We start from the raw sequence: 16,056 nt of genomic DNA, 5'->3' as shown, positions 1-16,056 counted from the left end.
CACGTACCTTCTTTCTTCTTTTAATTCACCTACCCCCTTCTTCCGTACACACACACACACACACACACACACATACACATATATATATCTATCCCTGTCACCACCATTACTCTCCCCTGGGTTCTCTTATTTACTTATACACCGAATTCAGCTATCGTGGGCACGGACTATGGGAACGCCAACCGATTTCGTGAGTTTGATCGATTTACGAGAGACGCTTCGTCCTTCTATACCATTTCTCTCTTTCTTCCCTTTCTTGTCCAGTGAAACTTAATTAATTGCGTTAAATTCGAAGGCGCGACGATGGAACGCAATTAATTCTCAAGATTTCGAAGAAGAGTCGGAATCTCCTTTCTTCTAATCGTCGACACGCGATTTCGTTCTTGCAAAAAGGGACGGGATTCTTGCAGGTGCGATCAAGAAGTCCGGATAAAAGAAAGAGACGGTTGAGTCGAATGGACGAATTAAAATTTCTCGCGAGATTCGATGTTCTTGTCGATTTCGAGAGCAAAAGAAAGAGAGAGAGAAAGAGAAAGAGAGAAAGAGAGAAAGAGAGAGAGAGAGAGAGAGAGAGAGAGAAAGAGAGCGTAAGAGCTCTAGCTTTTCTCGCTACTTCGTGTAAATACGCGAGACTCTTTCGAGGGATTAGTAAATTGATTCGCAAAGAGTCGATCGGCTAACCGGAACACGCACGGAGCACGCACGGTGGACATCCTGAATTCGACGTTTGATCGATTTACGAGCTTCCGTTGAGGACAAAAAGCCGAATACCTCCCTGTTAATTCGCTGGCCGTGTCGAAAAGCAATTAATTCCGTTAAAACGTCGAAAAGAATTCGTTCGCAGGCGTTTTGTTAATCGATGCCCGAGGCATTCGCGATGCCGATCAAAGAGAGATTTTCTCACTCTCGAACTCACCTTCGGTCCGATGCTTTACATCAGATAAAATACGTATAGATAGAGCTTTATAAAGCAGAACGTTGGCAAATGTTTTACAGATCGGCTACTCCCTTTTATCTGACTATCTCGCATCCAGATAAAACGTTAGTAGTAGTAGTAGTAATAGTAGTAGTAATAGTAGTAGTAGTAGTAGTAGTGGTAGTAGTAGGAATGGAACGTGAGTTCGAACATGTCATCGATCGAACACGCGCGGCATCGACCTCGGATACTATTCCCAATCGACCATCGTTGACGTTGGAGAAAAACTAGACGGTAACCCGAAGGACGGGCTCTCTCCAGGTATCGGCATCTGTGAAAAGCGAGGGTACGAAAGAATAGGAGTACGATCATGTCTTTGGCGTAGTAACTACGATCTGCCGGCTCCAATCGCTCCTTCTGGAAAAACACGACATACGTGCCTGAAGCCATTGAATGAAGAAGGAAAGACAGAGACAGAGACAGAGGGAAAGAGAAAGGGAGAGAGAGAGAGAGAGAGAGAGAGAGAGAGGGACAAGACGCGTGTGAAGGTACCTGACCGCGGTAGGATCAAGCAAGCTAACGCGAGAACGTGTAAGAGAGCAACGGAACCAACATCACCCACCTCGGCTATTCTATCGGTCTGCCGTTGCAACGCGACTTGCTTTTCTTCGCGTAGAAGAGAGCGCTGCGAAAGAAGCACGGATAGTTCTTTCCCTCTTCGAATTATTGCCGTCCTTTTCTTTCTTATCTCTCTCTCTCTCTCTCTCTCACTCTCTCTCTTTCTCTCTGTTTGTCTCTCCTTTTCTCTCTTTCTCTCCCCCACTCTCTCTCTCTCTCTCTCTCTCTCTCTCTCTCGATTCTTGCACTCTCGATGCGTGTCGAGTGGTCTCGCCTTGCCCTTACCCTCCCCCTCTTTCTCCTTTCCCACTACCTCTCTTGCCACTCGCCAGGACGCGCAAGAAACCAGTTTATCCATATGTTTCGCGATGGGATGCCGCGATCTACTGAGAAGAAGGTAGATATCCAGACTCCAAAGTGAACGCTGTAGGCAAGCAAAGAGACTCCTTTGCTAACCGAAATACCCTCTTGGTTTCTATCTTTCTCTCTTTTATCCTTATTTTTTTCTCTTTCTTTGTTTTTTCTTTTTCCTTTTCTTTTCTTTTTTTTCTACTTCCCCTACCTTCTTCCTTTCTATTTTCTTTCTTTTTTAGCTTTTTACCGAAAGGGAATCCTTGGATGAACGAAATTTCCCAAATGGAACGTACGAATTCACATCGGTTACTGACCGATAATTTCCCAATCAAATCAGTTGTATAGGAATTTAGACAGTGTGGCAGGCTTCACTTCCTTTCTTCGAAAGGAACTTCGTTAAAGGCTAATCCGACCGAAGTGCTTAGAGAGAAAGAAAACGTTATTGGAGGACACCTTCCTTTTCTATTCGACTTTCTGTTTTTCTTTTTCTTTTTTTCTTTTCCTTTCATTGAACGTAGTAATGCAAGAAAAGACGGAAAATCGCGAAAATGCGAAAGGAAAATGTGACTAGAAAAGAATATTGACGGAGAAGGACATTATAGAATGTAGAAAGAAAAAAGAAGAAGAAGATAGATAAACGAAAAGAGAGATAGAGACGGAAAGACAGAGAAAGAGAGAGAGAGAGAGAGAGAGAGAGAGAGAGAAAGCAAAAAAAGCTAGGAGCATGGATTCCATCGCGTCCCGATCGGTTGCTTAGAAGTCTGCTTGCACTCTCGTCGTGCCGCCACGCCGACTCTCTCTCTCGAGAGAGCTATAAGACATCGAAGATGGAAAGATACCATATAGAAAGGCGGTAAACACCAAGGAGGAGCGTAAGAAGGTGAACAGAGAACCGCATCCTTGCCTCCGTTCAGTCTTCGTTCTTCTCTTCTCTTCTCTTCTCTTCTCTTTCTTTTTCTTTTTCTTTATCTTTCTCTCTCGCGAAGAGTTGGGCTCGGGTAACCTGTTCCACCTGATCGTGGTCAGGACGTGGCATATGTCGGTTGCTTACGGCGAGGCCGACGTAATAACGCGCTCGAGGAATTAACGAGAATAAGACCGCGAACGATCTGTCAACAAGCACTACCGATGACTCTCGCATAGTCCTCTTTTCCTCTTTGAGAATGATTCAAGTTCTTTGATCTGCCGCTACGAAATACCCGTCGACGGTCATGTTATGCAAATTATTCGACTATGTAACGAGAAACTTTTATGCCATTAGATGTTATGTTCCGTATGAAACGAGACAAGTTAATTCACCTTCCTAAAGTTTATGCATCGAATAAGTAATAGATGGATAATACGTTTCTATACGAATCGATCGATACCTTTAAGTTAAAGGAACATTAGAGAACTTATCTCTCTCTCTATCTCTCTCTCTCTGCCCCCCCCCCTCTCTCTTTATCTATCTCATTTTTTCTTCCCAGCTTTCTTCTCGTTCTTTCACCAGCTAGAATCTATTTTATTTTCATTATTAACTGCATTCGAGCAATGAATATTTTAGAAATACCTTCCATGAATTTCCTACTTTTTACCCGCGAACGGGGAAACTATATTCGTAATCATACGCACAGCCTGCGATATTTCTTCGAATTATCAATTATTCGTAAGATCGTTAATAAAACGAGGACTCTCGAATAGGATAGAAATCTCTCTGGTAGAAACGGATGGAGTGTAGAATTCATCCGGAGTTGAAGTTACAGTTTCATAGGTCGGGTCGGTCGTTTAGTCGGCCGGTCGGTCGTTCGGTCGTTTGGTCGTTTGGTCGGTCGTTCGTTCGTTCGTTCGTTCGGTCGGTAGTACGATGAGATAGAAAGAAAAAGAGAGACTGGGTAAAAGGTAGATAGAATGCTATAGAAAAAAGATAGAAACTAGGACGGAGATGAGTTTAACTCAGTGGAGTCTCGCCTTACTTCGCTCGATTCGTTTCCCTTCGTTCCGTACGTTCTTCGAAGGAAGTGGGCCACCATACTTTATTTCCTCCTCTTACGTTTCCTTTCCTTATATTCCGCTTTTCCTCATTGGGGATTCCACTTTCCGGTTAGAAAGCGTAGAAGAAGGATATTCGAACGAAAGAGAAGGAAGAAAGATTGAGATAAAGGTAGAGAGAGATAGAGATAGATAGAAAGAGAGAGAGAGAGAGAGAGAGAGAGAGAGAGAGAGAGAGAAAGGGAGAATGATCATAGGAAGGGGGAAGAAACTTCTGCTAAATTAATTTCCAACGATTTACATATGTCGCCAGTTATCGTTATGATAACAATACGTTCACCGCCCAACTACGCTATTCTCAGCTCCACCCTAAGAGGATTTACTCTCGATTGGTAGTGGTTTTTGCTTGAGGGTGAGGGGATAGAGAGAAGGAAGAGGGGTGGGGGGAGGGGGAGCGGGAGAAGTGGTGGGGTCGATTTACGAGAACCGTTAGAGAAGATGTTGCACGATTTCGGTCTCCGCCGTGAACTTTCTGGTAAGAAAAAGGTTCCTAAAGGAGAGAAGAAAAGTTGTCCCGAAGGGGAATATGATTTGTATCGTGCCCGTCTCGAACGAAGAACGATTTAATCCGATTAATAAGAAGAGCAGCTTAAAAGAGAAATATTATAATAATAAAGAGATCGTTCCTCGTGATAGGAGAAGGACAGCGAGAAAAAGAGAGAAGGAAAAAGAGAAAGATTGTCTGATCGATCGATTGTTTTGTCGTTTGACAAATGAACATAATAGCTCTTTTCCAACGGTAAATTATGTATTTTCTCCATTATCTTCTTTCTTTCTTTCTTTTTTTTCTTTTTCTTTTTCTTTTTCTTTTTCTTTTTCTAAATATCTCTTTATCCTTTTCACGTATACGAATAAAGTAACGAGGGCAAATGATTGAGATCTAATAGAATAAAAATTAGAAATGAATGGATCGAGAAAATCGATGAATAACAATAGTTCGAGTCGACCAAGAATGAACGTCGCATTTTGTCTTTCTCGAACTTCTTTGCTTCCTTCTTTCTTCCCTTCTTTATTTCTTTTTTTCTTCTTCTTCTTTCTTTCTTTCTTTCTTTTTTTTTCTTTTTTTTTTTTTTTTTTTTTTTTTGTTGTTGTTGTTGCGCCTCGGCAGAAATAATCACTCAGTTATAGAAGGGGGATTATTGGTCTGGCTTATGGGGCATGGTGAGGAGCCTCGAGCGTTGTATCTCTACTTAATTCGCAATACGTCCTTTCGTATGGGTCGAATCGGAAGAGGACTACTGTGCCCAAAGGACGACACTCTATAACATAATCAATCCACGACGTATTTATCGGTCCTATTCCGTCGCGTACAATGCCCATTGTCTGCCGAGACGAAAGCGAGAACGAGTGCCTCCTTTTAAATCGAGCAATGCATTCTCTCTCTATATATATATATATCTCTCTCTTTTTTTTCTCTCTCTTTCTCTCTCTTTCTCTTTCTGTTTACTAAATTGGAAGAAAAAAATTAATAGTGATGAGTGTTACTTTCATTTGAACATTTCCATACACATTAACGCTATAATCTTATTATTATCATTGTCGTAACCATTATTTTTTTTTTTTTTAAGTATGTAAGTAACAATGAAGCATGAATGCGAGAGTACAGATACCATGAATACGTACTTGGATATTTCATTGCAGATATATCATTGTTAATATGATTAATACCGTGAACGATATATAATTCGAAGTTAATCTTTATTTTGAATATCTCGCATTTTCTTTTCTTTTCTTTTTTTTTTTTTTCCTCTTTATTCATTAGTGCCGTCATTAGCAAAACAATCAATTAATTTTATTTACACAAATCTGTCAATGAAATCTCTACGTGATTTACGTTAATCGTTTGAAAATTTCGATAAACTTTTCGAATAGATTCGATTGAGAGAAAAGGGTCTCGATTTTATGAAGTGGAACGAAGCAAGCAAGGTAACGAGGAAACTCATAGGAGTCCGGTGGGTATCGGCCGTCGTCACGAATTGAAATTCCGAGATCCTTCGAATGAACGCGACGTAGGTATTCTAACTCGTTGATCTCGTCCCACCCGATATTCGTAGGGATATCGAAGTTTTCCACAAGAACGAACGCTTCCGTGAGATATGAGTCTCACGAACCTTTTCCCGAAAAGACTAGGAACGTACGACGCGCGTCATTCCTTCTATGGATTGAGAAAATAAAATCTTACCAGATTTAGGGAACCATTCTTTTCTTATCCTTTTTCCGCAGGTGATACGAACTCGATATAGAAGATATATTCTTTTACGGTTTTTTTTTTTTTTTTTTTTTTTTTTTTTTTCCCCTAATAAAAAGAAAGAGATACTGAGAGAGAAAGAGAGAGATAGAGAAAGAACTAAAGGATTGCAGAATTTTCGTGAAAAAAAATCTTTTCACCTTACATGTATCTAACATCTTACATTTGCAAACTACGTGCGTCCCTTTTCCGTGAAGAAAACAGCTTCTTAAATCGCTACTCTCTTACTCTTCCCTTCTCTCTCTCTCTCTCTCTCTCTCTCTCTCTCTCTCTCTCTCTCTCTCTCTCACTCACTCTCTTTCTTGCTTGCACGTGCGAGCGTTGAATCCGTTCACTCGTAGAGAAACGAGTAAAATCACGTGGAAAATCCTTCTGGATATCGAAAAGCTGCAACGAGAAAGTTTTCGAAGAACGGAAGCGGAAGGAATCGAACTGAACTGGAAGAAGAGAACCGAAAGACGTCATCCCGAACGTCATGGGATAAAGTTGAAGAAAAGAAGGCGATACGAAGGCGGGTAACGCGTACGAACAGAGTTCGACGGATCCTTGTGGAAGCGAGAATGCACGAGGAACGTCTCCTCTCCCGTGGTAGGATTTGTTTTTATTATAAAGTATGCAAATGGCGTACGCGGAACGCCGTTGGGGTTCTACACGAACCGCGTCCATGTCTTTCTCTCTTTCTCTCTCTCTCTCTCTCTCTCTCTCTCTTTCTATCTCTTTCTTCCTCTGCTTCTCTCTTTCTCTCTCAGTATATATCCTTTTCTCGGTTGGTACAGTCATAAACTGAATTGCAAAGGTAGGAGTAACTCGTCTTCTCTTCTTCTTTCTCCTTCTTTATCACTATATTTCGTTTTATCATTCTTCGCCTTATATTTATTCGGAGGACACTATTAAATTCACTATGATAGAATATTATTGTATAACAGGAATAAGAACGTTTGAGACGATAGTTTTACAAACGTTTCCGATTACGAAGGAAATGTCTATTCGACGAGCAGTTGATAATCGCAGTTGAAACGGAAGAAATCTTCTTGGAAACTAGACGCGTCTAGTATATACTTACGTGTATACAACCAACTGAACGAACCATGGATTCTCTTAATTGCAACCTTTGGAGCTGGTCCGTCCTGATTCACCGTTTATCGGTGGATCGACGGAATTACGCGAGCCGCGTCGACGCACTTGTTAGTAATCGCGATATCGCTTGGAGTAACTAGAAACGTTCTTTGGATCGAGTACTAGTAGTAGTAGTCGATGGTGCCAATGACGACGATGTTAGGTTGTCGTTGTATTGCTGGTGTTAGTGGGAACTTGTACTCGCAGGAGTTAGAACGACCATTAATGAGCTCCTCGCTACATAGATTTCTCTCCTTCTCTCTCTCTCTCTCTCTCTTTCTCTCTCTCTCTCGCTCTCTTTCACTGGGTAAAGTTCGAACATACCTCATCTCTATCGTTACAACGTACACACATATATAAACACAGACACATATTGTATACCTATTTATAATGAATAAAAAAATATTTAAGCGTGAGGATAGCATGATGACTGAACGATCTACCACGTGAGAGCATACCCCACGTTCATCGACGAACCATCATAAATAAAATCAACCGTTGGAACGCGTATGGAATCCTTTTCTCTCTCTCTCTCTTTCTCTCTCTCTTTCTCTCTGTGACAAAGTCACAAGGAAAAAATGAAAAAGTGCATACTCGTATCTCTCCCTGGTGCATTGCTACACACACATATACCACTGTATACACATATACGAGTAATAAGAATATCGTCGTTGTTGCTAGGACTGCCGTTGGTCCTGAAACCGTTCCTACTTGCTATGAGAGGAGGAAGACCAGGCATGTTTGCCGACGGCAAATAAACGAAAATAAAGTGACCCGAGCAGGTACTACGAAACTCGTGCCAGTGAGAGAGAGAGAGAGAGAGAGAGAGAGAGAGAGAGAGAGAGAGAGAGAGAGAGAGAGAGAGAAAGAGAGAGATCGTCTTCAATTTATACGACTCAGGGTTCGGACTTAATCTGGGAGACAGATTTACACCCACGGACGGTAGCAATAGCGGGAACGTGCGGAATTGACCAGCGACCGAAAATACACCGATCTTTGCTTCTGCATTCACGCTGACTGAAGAATTTTTTTTTCTTTTCTTTTCTTTTTTTTTTTTTTTGTTTTTTTTTTTTTTGTTTTTTGTTCGTATTTTAAAACCAAAACGCAAATTTTGTTTGTTTTTTTTGTATTTTAAAACCAAAACGCAAATTTCTCTATCTTTCTCTCTAGTACGTAATTTATAGAAGACAAGGTGAAAAATTGTATTTTCCAGAGAAGTAAGTAAAAAAAATTCAAAGGTTTATTATTATAAGAATGAGTTCTTGTAATATTCATTTCTGGTAGTTGGAATGAATAATTGAAGATGTTCAATAAAATAAACATTTAAATTAGAGAAAAACATATTTTTAATGAACGAACGATATCTCTCTCTCTCTCTTTTTTTCTTTTGGAAATTAATAAAGAATAATTTTTTATCGTATGCAAAAAAAAAGAAAGAAGAAAAATAAATCAAGAATTTTATAGTAAAATCTTTAGGCACATTTATCCATCAGCTATATGTCTATCATTATATTAATAATAATATCGATATTTCATGTCTTTATATATACCGGTGTAATATAATATAAACCATTATATATATGTATATATATATATATATATATATATATATATATATATATAAACCTACTCTCACTTTGCCTATACTTCCATTGCTGGAGGTTGCAAAGTGGGCAGACGTTATCTCGGGGTTTGTTTACCTAACGAAAGTCACCATTGCCGACGTTGAAGTTGCATATTAATAAAAGTTTTAGCAAATTAGTTTAGTTTCACCGAGTTTAACTTCAAGTTCTGACTTCTCATCGCTTGTAACTGTCTCTCTCTCTCTCTCTCTCTCTATCTCTCTCTGTATCTATCTCTTTCTTTCTCTCTATCTATCTATCGTTCTAACACGAGACGCACCTGAATCTCTTTGGCAATCGAAAGATAAGATTTTCACCCTTGAGAGATAAGTTTTCGGTTGGAGAATGGAAAAAGTCGTTTTCGAGGCGAACGAATTTCTCTCGACGATGGAAAACGTCGATAAACGTCGTACGAAAAATATCCCGGAAACGTTGCTTCTCTTACTCTCTCCATCTTGGAATGTGCGACAGTGGTGTTGACACGGAACATAAGTCGGTTGGCAACTTTGCGGCGATACCGCTTGCATTCTGTCATGGTATTTTCATCGCACCTTCTCTCCTAAGAGCCACACAATGTTTCATCCTAGCGGTGTGATGGATGTTGTACAAATGCGTTCATACGTCTTAACTCTCAGCTGAGCTTCCATGGGATCGTCCGTAGTGACCATAGAAGAGAGAGAGTGAAAAAGAGAGAGAGAGAGAGCAAAAGAGAGAATAGATAGACAAGACGAAGAAAGAAAGCGGAGGAGGAGGAGAAAGAGGAGGAGGAGGAGGAGAAGGAGGAGTTAAGAGGACGAGAGGAGAGGAAGGAGAATCGGCGGAGAGAATTGCGCCTGGATTGTGTTTCCACTTTCTCGCTCGGTGAAGAGAACTTGTAACCATATATCAAACCGAGTTCTGTCTTCTCTCTTCCGTTCCTCTGCTACTGACTTTCAACCCTCAGCGAACTCCTTAACTTACGTGAGTACTTACGCGTACCTTCGAAGCTTTGGTAAGACCGAATGAATACGAATGTACCTTACCTTTAGACCGAACCTATCTCATGACTAACAGTGTCCCTTTACTGACTTCTCTTTGACTTAAAATTCCTTGCTATATATATATATATATATATATATATATATATATATATATATATATATATATATATAAGTATATATATATATATATATAAGTATATATAAGTGTGTGTGTGTGTGTGTATGTTGCTGAATCTTGGAAACATTTTAACGTGATCTTATTGCAGGATTATAAAAAGCTCCTTAATACCGTTAACTTGCACAATAATATGACTATATGATAATATGAAAGAAAGAAAAAAAAAAAAATAGACTCGTTAAATCTACGGTTGTAAGCATTGAAAAAGATTTAAGTTTAATCGTAAATACGTAGAAATTGATCTTCTTCTAACCAACAAGAAGTGAACTACGTTTCGTTGAGTTCCAAGAGGATGAGAAAAGGAGAAGAAGAAGAAGAAGGAGAATGGGACTCGGCGAATAGCCATGACCGAGGAGAAAGGACAAAACCTTCCCGCTCAGATAATGTGATTAATGGGACTAAACGTTTCTCCCCGACCTCGTTTTCATCCTTCTGTAACTGTACAACGAGGAAGAAACCTTGCTATTTTGACTCATCGAGAAACGTTTGCCGTTGAGCGAAAACGTTACTCGTCCCCGAGAGCACGATTTTATAGCTATCTTTTACTATCGCTATTCCGGCTGATAGTCAACGATCTGGCTCAATGTCTCTCGTCAATTTAATCCGGAAATACAAAGTTGCGCTCGTTAAATAACCTTTTTGTTGAACGACGGAGATAATTAAGAAAAAAGAACAATGTTTTCACGTTTCCCATCATACGAGACTGAAACCGTTCAAAACTCAAAGAACCTCCTCCTCCTCCTCCTCCCTCTCTCCACCCCACAATATTTTTCTCCCCAATCTCCCTTCTCTCGATAAAAATGACCCATATAATTGGAAAAGCAAACGCCGAGAGTCAACGATGGAAACGAGCTAGTTTTGTGAATGCTCTAGCGCAAAAATAGCGCTTCGTAATACCGTCGCTAGGATACCGGAGATATTATGAGAAGAGGCAGTAGTAGTAGAAGAAGCCAAAAAGAAGAAAAGAAGGAAAGAGAAATAGAGTGAGAGAGAAGAAGGGCTCAGAGACGGAAAGGTGGTAACCATGCTTCTCTGCTTACCCAGCTGCTTCCTTGATTTTGCTACCCTCGCTTTTCATATTTCGCTACGTAAACTAGACAAGCGCCTAGGCGTACTAACGAGGGCCTCGACTCGTTCGTTCGTTCTCTCTATCTACCCTTTCCCTTTCTCCTAACCATAGACCGCTATCTTGTATCCGCTTGTGAGGAGGTCGCGAAGCAATTCGAATGCTCGCGTAAACTGAAGAACCTTCAAGTACGTAACTACCGTGGTAGGATATAGAGAAGGACGCGCATCAAGGAACACGAAACGCAATGGTGGGTAGAAGATGATACGCCACCCAAACGATGATAGTTGCCTTCGTCGTCGACTGCTACGGGAACGTCGACGACCTCTTTACTGTGCGACGCACAGTGGGATATTTGCAATAAAAAGTAAAGGAAAAATATTCATATCTTTTTGCTGCGAATATCCCACTGTGCGACGTTTATATCGATGAAGGTTTTTCTAGAACAAAATAAATAACTAGACTGCATAACATGGATTATGATTCCCGAAAATACCATCAATTTTTTTTCTCACGATTTCTTTGTACACGATGAAAATAAATGTTTAAAATCGATAATCTATTTAACCCCAATGAACCTTTATTAATTGTTCCAATATGAAATTGCCGTTATCTCGATAATAGTTATCTCATAACGTAATGGATACGTAGAGTTTCAATTATTAACAATGTAATTGGCATCATGTAAGATAGATAATAGGCTCCTTCGATAGTATCTTTTAACGTTTCGTTTAACTTCTTCTATCATTTTCACAAACTTTTATCTTGTTCTTCGTATTTGATATTAATAGGTTTACCGCTTCGAGCGTTTCTTATGGACCGAAAACGTTATCGAACTGGAGCGTGTTACATCATTGAATCTTCCGGGAAAAGATTTTTATGGTTTCCCGACGAGAGGTTAATAAAACTCCACCGAGTTCCTTCGGGAACGGTTCTTGACCGCTTCGAAAGTAGGTGAAATTTTACGGTGATAAATAAAGCATGAAAAACGGCGAAGGTAAGACGGAAAATCTACAACGATAAAATGCCTGTTCCATTGCCATAGATCGAGCTACGAGAGCTTCCCCATTTGAAAAGAGAAAGAAAGAAAACCGATGAAAAGTGGAAAAATCAGAAACGCGCACACGTGTTCTTTTTCTTCAAACATATGCGACCATTGCGAGAAAAAAAAAGAAAGAGAGAGAGAGAGAGAGACAGAGACAGAGACAGAGACAGAGACAGAGAGAGAGAGAGAGAGAGAGAAAGGAGAATTTGGATTCGTTTCGCCCAATGTGCAGACGTTTCCAAGCAAATAGAATATTTTTCTTTCCGCTACAAGTTTCGAATACCGGAAGTAAAGAAAAAGGAGGCGGGGTAAAGAAAAGGATAGAAAGAGACAGGGAAAGAGAGAAAGAGAAAAAGATAAACGAAAAGAAAGATGGTTCTCGTAGATTGTGGTTCAGGCTGGAAAAAGGAGAAGTAGCAACGAAAGCGAATACGTGTAGACGGATGTACCGGAACATAGAGAAACAGCGTGATATTGCGACGCGTGCAAATACGTCACGTTATGACTCTTACATCACGAATAAAATAACATTCAATATTGATCTATACAAACACACACATATATATATATATATATGCATATATATCTATATTCGAAACATGTCAAATATTTCCAATGATATTTAATCAAAGACATTTAATCTATTTACTTACAAATTTCTACTTATTTTTAATCCCGATAATTACTATACGTACCGTGTAATCGCGGAAAATATGGGATGATATAATCATAAAGAACGACGTTGGTTCATGCCAAGCGGAACGGTTGAGTTGTCGACAACGTCGCCGAGTCGACTATCGAGTCGACATTTAATATACCGCAGAGAGAGAGAGAGAGAGAGAGAGAGAGAGAGAGAGAGAGTAAGAGAGTATGAAACGATTATCCATTTCTCTCTCTCTCTCTCTCTCTCTCTCTCTCTCTGTCTTTCTCTTTCTCTTTTTGACGCTAAATTATTCCGATGTAAATACGAAAGGAAGGTGTAGCGACTCTTTGAAAATGCCGCACGCGCGGTACTCGCTTATAAATTAATAAAATGTTTTTTCTTATGTCGTCACCACGCGTTAAATTAATTCCATTCTACCATGTGAACACTTTTCCCGATTTCTCCTCCATCATATTTCCGAGACTTCCTCTATAACTAAATTATTTTTATCAATCGATAATGTATCAAATATATATTCAACCGTTCAAGTTAAAATATTCAAGAATATCATCACTCGATATTCATTAAATTCATAAAATTTTTATGATTCTTCATTAGCGCCGTATATATTTTCGTTCAACTTATACCTTCATTAAAAAAGTAATGTACGATAATATGACAAATTGTATTGCTTAATGCATACGATGATATATTATGTCCGTGATGTAAGAATATAAAAAGTATACTTTACAAAAAGGAAAACGTTCGTTTTTCGTTCTTTCGGAAAAACTTTTAATTCCGTCATCGTCATCCTGTGAGAGAGAGAGAGAGAGAGAAAGAGAGAGAGAGAGAGAGAGAGAGCGAGAGTTAGAGAAACTCCCTCGAAACGAGAAGACCATCCGTCATAGCAAACTGCATCCTTCTACGAGCTTCTACTTCGCTTCCGTTTCTTCGCGAAAGACTACATCGAAGAATACCGTCGACGGAAAGACGGCCGCGACGCAGATAGTGCTTTGCTTCTTCTACTTTCTCTTTCTCTTTCCCTACCATTTCGTATTATTTTATCCTTCTCTCTCTCTCTCTCTCTTTCTCTTTCTCTCTCTCTCTCTGTTTTCTCTTCTTCCTTCGCACTATTCACCGTCAGGATCTCTTGTTCTTAGCGCAGCTGCTTCTTCAAATGAACGAAGGCAAAGTTCTCTCGCGCAAGATGCTTCCGTACTAACAATCCGCTCCACGGAATCTTTCCTCTTCCTCGTCTTCTTCCACCTTTTCCTGGACCGTCTCTCGAAATCCGTCTGCATGATGCTGGAACGAATACTTTTCAAACAGTGACGTACTCTCTTTTGTCCGTATTCTTCATTCTCTCTCTTTCTCTCTCTTTCTCTCTCTCTCTCTCTCTCTCTCTCTCTCTCTCTCTCTCTTACTTTTTTCTACACACTCGAGTACCTACGTAAAAATCGCATTTCCACTAAACTTTTTATATTCGCGATACATCCATTAAAAATGTATGCATTTTAAAATCTTAAGCGAATAAAAGTTATCTTAAAAATTGTACTGCGCGTTTAACAAAGTCATTGTTAAATTATTGTAACATTAAAAATCACATGAAAATGAAAATTCTTTAATAGACGATATATGTATAAGTTGCAATTAGAAAACAGTTTTCTCGATTCGTTTATAACTTTTTACAAATTTCTCAAATAATATGACTAAGAATAATAAGTATACTGAGAAAGAGAAAATGAGAGAAAGAAAAAGAGAGAGAGAGAGAGAGAGAGAGAGAGAGAGAGAGAGAACAACTCATGAAACTGGAAAAGAAGTTTGCAACGAATCTTCGAAGGCATACTCTTTATCGTTAAAGCTAATCGTCTATTTCTTTTTTCATTCCCTACGCCAGGGATATTATTATCCCTGTAGATAAGGAATTCGGTGGATAATCTCGTGAAACTGTGGGCGGAAGAGGTGTAAGACGGTGTAGAATAACGATCGGTACAGAGATAACGATGCAGGAGAAAAAGAATAGAGAGGTTGTCGTAAGATGGTGGAAGCAGAAGAAACAGAAGAAGAAAGAGGGAGGAGCAGGATGGTAAAACGACGAAAGGTTTTGCCGAGAAATGACGTAGAGATAGAAAGAAAGACGGCCGGAGAATAAGATAGTAAACGTCGTGTAAGAGTAATCGAACCAACCCTCTCACCGTCTCTCTCTCTCTCTCTCTCTCTTTCTCTCCTTCTTTCTTTATGGAACGAAAGAGAATGAGAGAGAAAGAAAGAAGAGGTGAGACGGTAGTGAGAAGGGATGAGTAGGAGTGGATGGAAGCGGTAGCACGAACGAGATAAGGGCGGGGTGCTATATCGAGGGTTGAAGAGAGGACGAGAGAAAAGGCGAGAGGGGTCGGAAGAGGAATGGGTTACGTAGTGATTGCAGCCGTTGAGCGGAAGCGAGAGGGTAGTATTAGAGAAGGAGAATGGGTGACTAATAGTCGTGGGTCCACTCTGTCTGCTGACCAACGTTGACCGTGTCCTCCGTTTCGCTTTTCTTTCTCTCCTCACCCTGCATCTCTTTCTCGCTTTACTATTTTCATCCCCCTTTCTCTATGTCCCTTTTCCACGCACTCAGGGCTATTCTTTTCCGTGGCTTCCCTCGAGGAGAAATCCCAGGTTGGTAGAGGACGACGAAATAATTCCAACTGTAAACTCTGCAAGCCGTTTCTCAATCGACAGGACGAGCTACGATTCCGATCGAACGACGATCTACGGTGCACAATTTCGACGAAAATTCACGACGCCGTGAGATAATCCTTATCGCAAATGCAACAACTTCTTATAGTTAAATCAAGGATCATTTATTTCCAAAAGGTACGAGTAGGATGACGACGATAATTACGAGGCAAGAGAGCTACCGCTGAAAGAGGAATGTCCGACGATTGAAACTAAAATCGTCGATCTGGTTTTCGTGGTACCGAGAATGCTTGAATATCGTCGTTGCTCTTCCTCCATTTATCTCTCTTTATCTTTCGTTTCTCCTTTACTCTTCTCAGGATGCCGGTCAGTGTCGACGAGAAGGAAACATGCTCGTTAACGAAGGCAACAGTTCTCCCGAACGCACATACTACAGTCTTGAGTTCGAGCATCTCCTGCTCTCGCGTTCTTTGCAAGCAAGAGCAGCGCGCACCTGCCGCTGCATCGGCCGCTGCATCGACCACTGCTTCGGGAGCCATTCGCAACACCTTCTGCGATAACGC

The 16,056-nt window shown here is 40.3% G+C and overlaps 2 long non-coding RNA genes across 4 annotated transcripts in view; one reads left to right on the top strand and one right to left on the bottom strand.

Annotated features, from left to right (window-relative positions):
- LOC124950917 overlaps nucleotides 1–16,056 on the bottom strand; it is a 349,196-nt gene that overhangs the window by 239,950 nt on the left and 93,190 nt on the right. The gene's annotated exons all lie outside the window — the stretch shown is intronic.
- Nucleotides 1–16,056, top strand: part of LOC124950919 — a 130,749-nt gene that overhangs the window by 62,944 nt on the left and 51,749 nt on the right. The gene's annotated exons all lie outside the window — the stretch shown is intronic.

Source organism: Vespa velutina, chromosome 8 (assembly GCF_912470025.1).
Source record: "Vespa velutina chromosome 8, iVesVel2.1, whole genome shotgun sequence".
Taxonomy (NCBI): domain Eukaryota; kingdom Metazoa; phylum Arthropoda; class Insecta; order Hymenoptera; family Vespidae; genus Vespa; species Vespa velutina.
The sequence above is the reverse complement of the archived record's forward strand: the minus strand, read 5'-3'. Positions and strand labels throughout refer to the sequence as shown.